The sequence below is a fragment of the Haemaphysalis longicornis genome, unplaced genomic scaffold (assembly GCF_048455015.1).
Source record: "Haemaphysalis longicornis isolate Haplotype H1 unplaced genomic scaffold, Haemaphysalis longicornis Haplotype H1 scaffold_2, whole genome shotgun sequence".
In the NCBI taxonomy this organism is placed as follows: domain Eukaryota; kingdom Metazoa; phylum Arthropoda; class Arachnida; order Ixodida; family Ixodidae; genus Haemaphysalis; species Haemaphysalis longicornis.
In genome coordinates this window covers 29,438,479-29,450,533 of record NW_027526295.1, presented here as the reverse complement: position 1 = coordinate 29,450,533, position 12,055 = coordinate 29,438,479, and the positions used below count along the sequence as shown (strand labels likewise).

The 12,055-nt window shown below is 45.5% G+C and overlaps 1 long non-coding RNA gene across 1 annotated transcript in view; it reads left to right on the top strand.

Annotated features, from left to right (window-relative positions):
• LOC144168810 (uncharacterized) overlaps nt 1-9,491 on the top strand; it is an 88,751-nt gene extending 79,260 nt beyond the window's left edge. The window contains exon 4 of the long non-coding RNA XR_013322244.1: nt 8,330-9,491. This is a non-coding gene — a long non-coding RNA (uncharacterized LOC144168810). The remainder of the gene's footprint in view (nt 1-8,329) is intronic.
• The last annotated feature ends 2,564 nt before the right edge of the window (nt 9,492-12,055 follow it).

Sequence of the window (12,055 nt, the reverse complement as noted above, 5' to 3'; positions counted from 1 at the left end):
CACGATTCTTCAGATCTATCTTTTTTGAGCCAACGAATGGTACCCAAGTACGGGACCGTATCGGAAAAATAAATAATTATGCACCGGCAGAAGTTGACGGTATTTTATTGAGTGTGATTAGGCGCTTGGCACTAGAAGTAAGTGACGTGTTAGCGTACATTATTAATCTGTGTCTGTACACCAGTGTTCTTCCTGAGGAACCTAAAGCTGCTGGAGTGACGCTGATCCATAAATGGGGAGCACGCGAAAATGTATCAGAAAGAGGCCGATATCTGTATTGACAATTTTTTCCAAGGTATTTGAGGGAGTAATCTATATTACACTATCAAATTTCGTAACTAAACACAATGTAATTTCGAAGTATCAATTTGGTTTCGAACATCTAAATCAACAGATCAACCATTACTATAAATTAAAGATAAAATATTTGCAAACATTGAAAACAGGCAGTTCACAATTGGACTGTTTTTAGACCTTAACAAAGCATTTGATTCAATAGATCATAATATTTTGCTAAATAAATTGGAGAGAAATAGACTACGTGGCGTGGCAGGTAACCTCTTAAAAAGCTATTTGACTCAAAGAAAGACGTTTGTTTCTCTAAACTTCATTGCATCAGACATATTAGTGCTAAAACAGGGTGTCCCGCATGGCTCTAAGTTAGGGCCGTTACTGTTTATACTCTATGTAAATGACATCATAAATATAGAAGGTCCTCAAGAACGTGTAATGAATGCAGATGAGACTAACGTATTCTTCCCATCTGATAATATCACTAAGCTTTACTCAATGGTAAATGTTTACTTGGAGCAATTATCAAATTGGTTATTAGATAATAAATTACAACTTAACGCTACAAAGACAACTCCCATGATATTTAGGCCTTACAATAACAATGTCGAGATAGAAGTACCGATTACAGTCAACGGAACCAAAATAAATTAAAGTGACAGAACAGAAGTTCTTAGGTGTTTCGTGTCAAGAACAAGTTCCGTGGAATACGCATATGGCTCACCTGTCCACCGAACTCCATAAAGTATAGGTCTATTTATAGAATCGGCCTTTTGATACCACGGTGGTTGAAACAAAACTTATAAAATGCTCTCATTTATTCAAAACTATGCTACGGGATTTTGGTGTGGGGGACCACCATCAAAACTAATTATAACAGGCTCATTGTATTGCAAAAAGAATTTCGCGCATATAATTCTATTATCATGGCTGTTACGCTGATTTGAGGACAAGTACTTTATTTACTGAATATTCAATGCTTCGAGCTGACCAAATCTATTAAATGAAGGTTCTGCACACCATTTATAAGCAAAAGACCCACAATCAAGTTTACAATAAATCTTCTGGCTACCATCTCAGGCATACAATACGGCACACTCCAAAAGTAAGAACGAACTATGGTGAGCAATATTTCCTGTACCAGTCAATTTATATATTAAATAAATTGGGAGAAAAATTAAACTTCAACGCCAGTGAACTTACGTTTAAAAAACAGGTCAAAGAAGTGTTACTTAAGCAAAACGCTTGCAATACTGATACGTAATTAAGAGTTTGAAGTGTATGTCTATATGTTCCCCTAAAGGTAGAAATTAAAAACAATCAGAAACAAAAATACATTAATACATATTTGTGACATAGTAGTGTAATTGATGAAAGTTAATGCGTGCGAATTACTGCGTTTATACGGATTTGTGACCTAGTAGTCTAACTGATGAAATTTAATGCGGGCGAATTACTGCGTTTACGTGTACACTGTGATCCTTCTGTGAATTTTAGGCCTGTGCTTTGTATATTACATAAGAAATGTAGTAATGAATTTGCCTTCTGCTATTTCTCTATTACGATTGTGCTATTATGCCTAAATTTGTGAACAGACATGTTAATATATACGCTGTACACCGGGTGGCTGAGGCCTCTGTCAGGCCAAGTTCGCCTTTAGTCCCCGCCTCCCCTTAATTTTGCAAAGAAATAAAAATCAATTTTTTTAACTTAGAGTTTTTGCCGCGCAGAATATGAGAGGCGGTTTATTGATGGGAAGATGGAAGAAAGTAGGAAGGAAAAAGAAAGAAGAAAATAGGGAGAGGGGGGCTGCCAAGAGCACCGAAGGTCACAAAGCCGACAGGTTTTCAAGTCTACAGGTATGCATGCAGTCCAGTGGCGTGCAGAAAGTCCATCAGTCACCTGCAGAAATTATCGTCCTGCACCCAGCGGTTGTAGTCATCCGGTTTATCATACCCGAGACCAACCTATCGAAGCGCATCGTCTCTAGCTGTCCTTGTTCCCGCTCACGTCCACAAAAGATGCTTGGCTTCAGCTTTAACCGCCGGAGACGGACACTTTGGACACGTTCCAGGGTCGTCTTATGAGTGCCCCCAAGTCCAAGTCACTGAAGGTGTGAGGGCCACCCCAGCCAGAAGCCTTCTGAGAGAAACTTTCTCCACCCGAAAAAGATTAGGGGGCAGGCAGCATACACACGTAGGAATTAGGGCACATATGTCTCTTCCCAGGAGGGATTTCCGGGCTTAAAGACGGGAGCGCGGATAACAACGACGGGGGCTAGGGGAGGATTCAGGGGAGGAAGAAGAGTGGGAAATACGGTCCGCTAATTGATTCAGTATATTCTAACCGTGCCCCTGTACCCAATGTACACGGATCGTTAGCTGTGATGTTCTGTGGGGCTGTGAATCTGCTGGCCGAACAGAGGTGTCTTTTTTACTTGCTGCAGATGCTTCAGAGCACTGAGCGAGTCTGTGTACATATGCACCTCCGTGATGTTATGCAGTGCACTTGCAGCATTGACTGCGTCATGAACAGCCTATAGCACCAGTAGCAGCGGGTCCTGTGTGTCGGTAGCGTAAAAACGCGAGCCCTTGATTTTTGGGTGCGTGGCACTGATGAAAACAGGCCGTCCTCCATCCGGCAGAAGAGCTGCGTCTGTGTACAGTAGGCAGTGGCCTCCAGGGACTCGTTTTATCCGAGGTTGGCGCTGGCCGGTCACGGCGACGAAGCTTCGTAATGTTATTCGTTGTCATTGTCGTGTACCGCCATGGTGGAAGATCGTCCGAGGTTGAAGTGACGGGGGACGCATGACAAAAATGGGAATGAAGCACTGCATTGAGCTGGGAGTTTTCTTGTAAGGTGGGTATCGGGGTAAGACGAGGAAGTGCCGTGATGGTGCACATGGCTTCTCTGTTTATAGTTTCAAGTTGTGCCCATTGTTGCATGGTACGTCTGTGAAATTGTGCCTGGTGGAGTAGGTGCGGCTGGAGAACACACGAACGAGTCTTTTAGCCACCTCCTTGCGGGCTCCGGCACTACGCGTTGCAATCCGGCGGATCAAGTGCAAGGTTGTCGAGGACTCCTTCCTTGCCTTTCGGAGCCAGTGAAAACCAGAACCCGACTGGTGAATCAGAAGTCCGAGCACCCGCAGCTCTTTTTTGGCTGGTATGGCAGCTGAACCAATTTTAAGTTGAAAGTTGGCCATAGAGGCAAACTTCCTTCCTGACTTAATAGCCACTTGTATGTAGCCCTTCTGCTCAGCTGAAATTTCTGAACCCGCTGATTCCGCAAAGACATGGAAAACATCTATGGCTTGCTGGCGATAACGGCACTGTAAACCGAGGTCGTGGTTTGTGGACCACAGTGTGACATCATCCACGTAGATAATAAATTTCACGAAAGGGATGTCTTGCAACTTTCATGCCAAGAGTGCAAACGCGATGTTGAAGAGCAGCGGTGCTAACACAGAACCTTGCGGTACCCCACGATTCGATGTAAACAGGCCCACCGGCTTCCCATCCACTCGTACAGAAAATGTCCCTGAGCACAGGAAGGAGTGTACCACTTTGGATACACGATGTGGAATACCTAAAGACTCCATGTTTCTGAGTATTGTCCTGTGGTCCACGTTTTCATAGGCCTTGGAAATGTCGGTGGCCACAACAGTCCGCACAAGATGGCTGTGGGGTGAAACATGCAAGATCATCAGCCAGAATAGAGATTCCATCCTCTGTACCTGAGTGCGGTATAAAGCCAATTTATTTTACTTCAAAAAAACCCTAAAGGCCCTCTGGGGAGGGTATTACATAGGGTAGGTGAGGTTACAAAGGTGTCACATAAACTAGTTACAAAAGTGTCACAATCTGAGCAGGATGGTATTTCCTGTTGTGCTCCTGCCACGAGGATAATCGAGTGGCCAGTATTCGCTCAAATATCTTGCGTATTGTCGGTGTCAAAGAAATAGGTCTGCAAAGAAATAGGTCTTAGCGCAATATTACCCGTGGGTGGTTTCCCTGGTTTGGGGATAGGCAACAGCAGAGAGTGTTTCCAGTCGGGGGGAATGACACCTTTCGCCCAAACATCATTCAACGAACGGAGTAAAGTGTCCAAGGCCACCCCCTCCAAGTTCTTGAACAGCTGATACGGGATTTCATCACACCCTGGATAAGAGTGTGCTTTTGATTCTTTATTGGCCGCGTTGAGCTCGGCCATCGTAAACGGTTCGGTTATACACGATTCGTCCAGTACCACAGCCGACGGAGGAGAGGCCGGAGGTTGTTGGTGGTTGCGAAAGAAACTCACGGCCGCTCTGTCGGCAAACTCTTCTGGGGGGATGTTGAGACCCAGGCGAATGCTAGCTGATGGGTCAACCACGCTACCACACCTACTGAAATAAAAAAACATGGATTGGTTTGTTTATTTATTGTATGTTTTTACTGCACGGCCACTCCCGGCTCTGTTATCTGTGTCCCAATCGAAGTGCGTCTTCAATTCTTCTTTTTATGCCGCACGGGCTATCTCCTTCAAATAAGCACACTGTTTCGTCGTAACGTCACTAGCCCAGAATAATCTTCTTTGATCTTCAATGTTTGGGATGTAAATCGACGGTTCCAGAAACACTCGCACCGAAAGATAAAAGCCCGCAGAGCAGACGCCGCCGCATTCTAATCGTCGATGCTCGCCGTCACACGTCACTTTGTTGGCTGCTGCTTCGCCGCCTGTATTCTTTGAGTTAGGGAAGCACAAGTTCGCTCCAATAAACTTATTTTCCTTGAAGACACCGGCGTCGTCTTTAACCACGTGACAATGTGATTACTGCCGTGATAAAGCATAGAGAGCAGTGTTTATGGTGTGTTTTTTGCCGGAATGCTTCGATTCCAAGCAAGGACTTTAGTTTCGATTGGGCAAATAAAGAGAACATGAAGAATGTAAATGCTGTACTGCACCACTAAAAATTTAGCGAAAATAGTTTGTGGGGCATAACACGATTTCCCAATTAACGTTGCAAACTAAACGAAGTGAAAATAAATCAAAATAATTTCGACCGGCGAAAATAAGACAAAAATTGGCACCATCTCTACTCCGCCAATGAGGGCGAGGGGGCGGAGTACGGGAATTCGAAATTATATGAAAGGTGCGCCCCGAGTGACATCCGACTTGCGCACTGACCATCATTCTATTTGAGCCGTAAGTTTCACCTTGAATATTTTCTAAATCGCTTGATGGTAGTGTGCGCACGGATGGACGTAGACGGACATTGCGAGGTCCTAATGTATTCCGCATCGTAGCAAGTGAGGGAGTAAGCCATTTGACCCTGGGGTACTAACTCACCTTCGTAGCGAAGTGGTTAAGAGGACTGACACCAACTCCGTCTGGTCTACCACACACTGGCTCAAATCCTACCGGTGCCCTGTGGTTTTTTTTGCGATTGTAAATGCTATAGGCCTGGGCGTGGACGGACATTGCGAGGTCCTAAGGTACGCCGCACCTAAAAATTCTCACTCATAATTACGATACCTCCTAGCAAAAAATAAGCGCACAGGGTGAACTTGCGGATTCTGGAGGTTTTGCTTACATCGGCTGTATTCTCACCAAGTGATCGCCGCTTCAGCGAACGGACGAAGGCTTGCGATATATTCTGCCGTTGTCTCGTAGCGCGTCCCCATGGGGGGCTATTTCTCGCACCTTTCGCCACACTTTCATCCACCGGTTTTCTGCTCGCTCTATCTTCAGATGGCCTCTTTGCTCTCTCGGTTTTCACGTAGCGCGTCGCTGCGGGGGAATATATCTCTCACCGTGTTGGCCTACGTCCCTCCCCCTCAAACTGAAAACATTCTTTCCTCCTGGGCTTCGCCGATCGTACTATCTCCTTCGTCTTCGGTGTCCCCTTCCTTCGCTGGGCTGCTACGACTTACGACGCGCAGTGAAACCATACGAGCAAGTGCTTAGTTGCTGCGTATTAAAAGTGGGTAGATTCTGTGCTCGAGGCCAGTTTGAACATGAAAGTGTCAAATCCCCTAGCTCACATACACACACAAGAGGTGCTCAGCGCTTATTTGGTACTCTGCAAGGTTGGCCCTCGCATATTCGCGCACGTGTTCCGAAGTCGCTGGAGTGAGAGGGAATTGACGCATGCTCAAAATATGGATAAAGAGAAAACGGCTAATATACGCCATTTATTACATAGGTAGGCCAGACAACACTTACAGTAAGCTTTACGCTAGCAAAGGCACTTACAGGGATGCTAGCATGAGATGCACGACTGGAAAGTAACACATTCGTTTGAGGCTGCGCTAAGGCGCTGTCGCAGGCACAAAATCTCCAACACAATAAAGAGGCTGCAAAATGCTCTACGCCGGACTCTAAAACCGAACCATAAGGTTCACTGCTTAACAGGCATGGCCGTCATGGACCGATGCCAAGTAGCAAGTAACAAACACCTCGAAATCTCACCCTAAGCATGGCCTGGACACGGCACGTTAACTCTAGATTTGGTCTTCACGCCCCAGTAAGACAGAGTGAAGAGCCCACTGAAACCCAGAAAAGCACATTTCCGGGTAGGGATAATCTCCCAGCAGCGCCTGCCGCCCCGCTTTTACTTCGCTCTCTTTCTGATTTGCACTCGCTCCCGTTCGTGTACCTTTGCTCGTTGCTCTCCCATACTTCGGTCTGCCCACCGGCTTGTTCCTTTTCACAGCTTCATTTGTCTTTAAACATATCAAACTGTGCAGGCAATCAGGAGACCGGTGTACGCGTGCTGAATTTATATTTTTCTCACTGTGCGTGGTTGCAATGAGCGGTGCGAGTTATCGCATACCAGGTACGTACGTGATGAGAATTGCTTATTTTCAAACAGGGAGCGTTTAGTTCGACATACCAAAAGCAGCTGAAGAATACCGACCTCAACGTGAAAGCTCTAAAGTGTGGAGCAGTGATTCTCTATAGCACCTGTGGCGCCCAGGAATTATTACTTTGTGTCAATTTAGTGATGAATTCAACTGTAGTAAAGAGGTCACTCAGAAGCCTTTGGGAAGTCCAACAAAAAACACTAGATGGAGTTTTCAATTGTTTGGATTTATTATACGCTACTTCATGATGAGTTCATTATTTCTATAATTGTCTTCTCAGTTGCGGATGACCAACGGCCGCGTACAGTGCAAAGATCACCACCGACAGTGTGGAAATGGTACCACGTACCTCTGTGATGCAATGAGATACGATTCAGCTTCGAGGCCGGGGCGACCGACGTTTAATTCAGACAAGGAAAAGTGGTTTTCTGTACGAGGCCTCTCTTCGAATTCGTGACCTCATGATGCCGTGATCCGTTTGGTTGCGCGGCTCTGGACGAGCTGCGTCGACCAGGCCGGCCCGTAAAGTTACCCGAACAAAACAAATGGTGAAAAGAAGCGCATTTCCTGCACCTGAACACTGCCGAATAACATCTAATTCCGCACTCTGTTCTCTTGCTTTGTGAGTTATCTTAACTATCCGGTTTACTATTCCATTCCCTGTTTTGTGGATTTTTATTTCTGAACGACAAACCACCCACGTGCACTTCTTCTAAATTATTCGGTAATCGGCCGTTGGTTGTTTTCTTTTGTTTTGCTTATCGGTTAAACGCTTGCGAATAAAAAGCATTGCCTTCGGTCGAATTATTTAGTAGTAGGTGAGCACTCTGTCTTTTTCTTTACTTGTGCGGCGTTGTTTTCGCCCTTTTATTTTTTTAATGTATGAACTCGCCCAAGCTTCAGCTTTAGTAAGGTGCATTCATGAAAGTTCTTCTTTATCCCAGCACCACAACGTTACAGCCCCACCCCCCGACCGCAGCCAAAACATTTATGCAAAGAATCGTTTTGTAATTGCTCGCCTTTGAATGTTTTACCCTGTTTTATTTTTCGCTGCCCAGCGCTGTAAAGAGAACTTTTTGAAGACCACAAACGCATTCAAAAAATGCCTGCCAAACAGACTCTACTTGAACCAGTAAGGAGCTGTACGTTCTTTGTATACTAACTTTTATCGCGTTCTCTTTATCCCGCAGATTCCCTGCCGGAACGAAACCAGCGGCTGTCGAGTAATCCTTCCAGCTGAAGAAGCCGCTAATTATTCTCCGCTACAGCACCCGTCGAAATTCTTCCTATGCTTAGCAACCGTAGTATGCCACGACGAATGTATACTCAAATGTACGGCGCCTGTAGAGGATTTAGTGCCAGAAAAACCACTCGTGCCAGCGGAAAAGGAAAATGAACAGCTGGTAAAGTTTGAAAAAAATGTTACAAGCCAGGTGGATGCACTAGATGTAAAGCTTGCAAAGCTAATAGAGGAGTTTGATTCCCAGAAGAACAAACTCGTAGAAATTGGCCATCAGCTCAATCATTTCAACGATGCACTCCAGCAAAAATTGAGAGCAGCCACCACCAGCACTTTAGAATCTGTGGACACTAAGGCACGTGAGGTGAAAGCTTTCTTGAATGAAAAAACGGATTCAATGACGACGACGTTATCCTCAGTATTATCAACGGTGGCAATTAATCCGAAAACACACCGGTGGACTCTAACAGGATACGCAGAATACAAAGCAAAAGCAATAAAAAGAGGTTGGGAGTGGCAAATGGGCGAGAAAGTTTATATACAGCACTACCTAATATCTTGGGGCATTGAAATGAGAGCTGAGGATGGTCATCTGAACGTTTATTTGTTGTTTAAGTTGCACAAAGGCCGAAATGACGATTTTCTTGATTGGCCATTTTCTAATAGGTTGAAGCTGTGCCTCATCCATCCGGAAACGCAACAGGAACACTGCGCAAGTCATAAGTCAAGTCTAAAAGAACAGAGTATCAAATTCTTTGTTAAACCGCTAAAGGACAGCAATGAACGGGTCCTTTTACTTGGCGCCAAGATTGATGCAAGGGACATTGAGAATAATGGTTATACAAAGGAAGATAAGCTGTTTGCAAAGTTGGAGGTTCTCACATGATTTGATTTTGAGGCCCAGTTTCCCTAATACTTACTAGAAATGTATAATTTCTTCATGAATATAGAATAAGAACGTAAAAACAAAAACGTGTTTCCGAAACGAGCTGTTGGGCCAATCGTCGCTTACTTGGGCACGTAAACCTAAAAAAGGGAAACAAAAACATTCCTATAAATCAAGTTTAATGTATTCTGAACCGAATTACTACAAATAAAGTTACCGACAATTATCCCTTCTGCAGCGTGGTTTTCGTCTTGAAAAAACACAAGGAATTCACCAGTTCCACAGAAAAAGACAATCACCAATGCACCAATTGGTTATTTTCTCTCTGCATTGATCATAATATACACAAGGCGCGTTTTGGCCCGAAGAAGCGGACGATTCTAGACAACTGGACGAGGTTCTTGCAGTCGTTGGAAGAAAAAAGTACTTGTTGGGCAAGTTTAACAGAGAAAGTTTTTCCAAGGGTAAGTTGAACCATCTGCGCTAAGCAAAGTGTAACACCAGAAAATGGCACTTCACCATAATCATTTGTGGGGATGCCATCCACACATGCCTGAACTGCAAACGCGGCAAACGTTCCGGGCCACGGCGGTCACGTTTCTGATGGAGGTGAAAAGCAAAAAACGCCCGTTTGTACAAGATTTCGGTGCACGTAATAATCCCCAGGTTTTCAAAATTAATCCGGAGCCATCCACTACCGCGTGCCTCATCGCCTGCGTTGCGTCGGCGTGTTAAACGGGACATTCAATAAAAACGTGGCAGTGGTTTAGACATACACGTGAGGTGATTGTACAGTGTTCAGTCGAACCTGTGGTTGCGGTGAGCTTCTTCGTGCCGTAGACACTATTATAGGGGCAATACGGCTTTGTCAGACTAAGGTGGTGCGGGGTTGCTCGTGTTGCGGTCGGTACTTCGTTTGGCATCGTATCTCGAAACTATCCTCCTCACCACCCTCTCCTACGAATGACCACAGGCGCCGCCACCCTCTGGCCAAGAGAAAAGATTATCTCGTTTCGCGCGCACCGTTTGTCCACAGTTCAACGCCAGCTGAGCACTTGTTCAGTACCACCGAAGTGGAGACAGCCATGAAGGAATAACGGTGCGGGCCAATCAACCTGATTGTGCTCGGTAACCTAATCCTGAGTTTAGCCAATTATAAAGACTGGAGGAACTACAATGATGGGCAGCTGAAGGCGTTTGGCATTTGGTTTTGGCAGGAATTTCTCAATGCATTGGTTTCACATGGTTACACGAGATACACATGCACTCCTGTTACCAGCATGGGAGGAGATTTTTTACTTTTTATTTAATGTGACGAAACATTTCTGTCCCAGTCGTACAGAATAGCAATGCATGCCCGCGAGGCGGAATATCTTCGGTGCTATACTGGTTCCTACCACGTTCACAAGCAGAATGTCAATGAGTATTCTGTATTGTGCAGGGAGCCAGTTATGAGGCATTGCAATGCCGGCTCGCCCTGTGACATGAAACCAGCGCAGTGGGGTTAGGCATCTTCTGGCAAGCCCGCTCTCCCTAATGAAACGTTGTAAGAGTACTCAATTCAGGCCCCTTTTAACACAAAGGTGTTTTCTGCCTGGCTACACAAAGATTTTGGTGACGGGAAATCCGTCACGGAAAGGACGTCGCCAGAAAAAGTGCCAATGACGCGGCGGCGCCAGGGTTTTGATCCCACGACTCCCTGGCCGCAACGGGAGGTACGCGACTCATTGCCAACAGGGCTACGAACCGTGACATGAGCATATGCCATGAACGCGCCTTATGTCCTTCCCTATGACTCATACAGATGGTGCACGCGCCGTCTAGAACAGACGAAGTGAAGTAGCGCATCATGACGCTAATGAGCGCCCACAGTTGGCGTCTCAGAGCCGGCCCCTTCATGCACGGGGGACAGGCGTGAATTTGGCACCCTCCCTATTTTTGTTTCTCGCGTGTCAGTTTCACGGTTTCACTTCGTCTGGCGGGGTCAGGCTCGCGAACCCTTCGCACAAGCAGGAAATTCGTTTAACATTCAACTGGTACTGTGAAGGCTCCTTTCGCTTTCGTTTCTTCCAATTCCTATGAAAGAGGGACCAACCACATTTTTTGTAAGCTTTTAACTTCCAGGCAGTAGTGTAATTACTCGTCCTCACCTCGAAGTACTGTTCCGTGTATGTGTACTACTAACAGTAATATTGAACTACAGTGTGCCATGGGTACATGGTCAGTTCCATTCCGTCGCATTGCTGTCGTGCTTCTGTTAGAAAGGCATAAAGCTCAGGGGTCTGTAGAAACGGAAAAATTGGCTGTAGTAGTCGTATTGTTTTTGTTATCACGACGAATGCTTCAAAATAATCACTGCTCTGTAGAACAAAAACGGGGCGCCTTCAAAACAGCACACGACGAAAGGGCATGCTACAGAAGAGCACCGACATAACAGCACGGCGTCAAAAGAGCACGCGACAAAACAGCACGGCGTCAAAAGCGCACGCGATGGAAGAGCACACCTACAAAACAGCACAGCGTCAGAACAGCACAGCGACAGAAGGGCACGATTTTATGGAATTCATAACTGGTGAATTGTTTTGATTTTAAAGCGTATACAAACATTATAGAGGGTGCAAGATGCTCTGTAGGAGTTTCTCTTCAGATTCCGCTACTCTTTCTCGAAAAACATGTTCCGGCTTCAGTTTTTACACCATGTAGGATGTTTGAAATGAAAGCGGCAAAGGCCAGGGCCATCATTTGGTAAAACTATTCCGACACCGAGAGAAAACAAACTTGTATAGAACC